Source organism: Monodon monoceros, unplaced genomic scaffold (assembly GCF_005190385.1).
Source record: "Monodon monoceros isolate NGI ecotype Baffin Bay Population unplaced genomic scaffold, NGI_Narwhal_1 Super_Scaffold_21, whole genome shotgun sequence".
NCBI classification, from domain to species: Eukaryota; Metazoa; Chordata; class Mammalia; order Artiodactyla; family Monodontidae; genus Monodon; species Monodon monoceros.
Window position 1 is genome coordinate 172,695,643 of NW_021703778.1, and position 555 is coordinate 172,696,197.

Below are 555 nucleotides of genomic sequence, written 5' to 3' on the forward strand. Positions count from 1 at the left end.
TGGATGGGTGGGTGGATGGGTGGATGGGTGGATGGATATGTGAGTGGGTGGATGGGTGGGTGGATGGATGGGTGGGTGGATGGATGGGTGGATGGGTGGATGGATGGATGGATATGTGAGTGGGTGGATGGGTAGGTGGATGGATGGGTGGATGGGTGGGTGGGTGGGCAGATACCATGTTCCCAACAAAGGCCAGCAGACCCTCTACCTCCCTGCACACCCTGAGTGCCCCAAGGCTCCAGGCCAGGAAAGGATCACAGAGCCTGTTCATAAAACAGCTGAGGAGGTGGGTGAAGTTCAGCCTGCAGAAGACAAGCCTCAGGGGAGCAGAAGAGGTGCCTTTGAGGGTTTAGAGGGCTCTCCACTGGGAGAAGGCAAGGACACCCCCTCCTAACCTCATGGCTCTAGGGATGAACCCAGGACTAGTGCGGGAAGTGGGAGGGAGGCAGATGGTGTCTTGAGGCAAAGCCAACTGCTGGAGCCTGCCTCCTCTCCTGCTGTGTTCCTGACAAATGGTAAACGGAACCGGTTTTCTTGCTAACTTACATTTTCAGT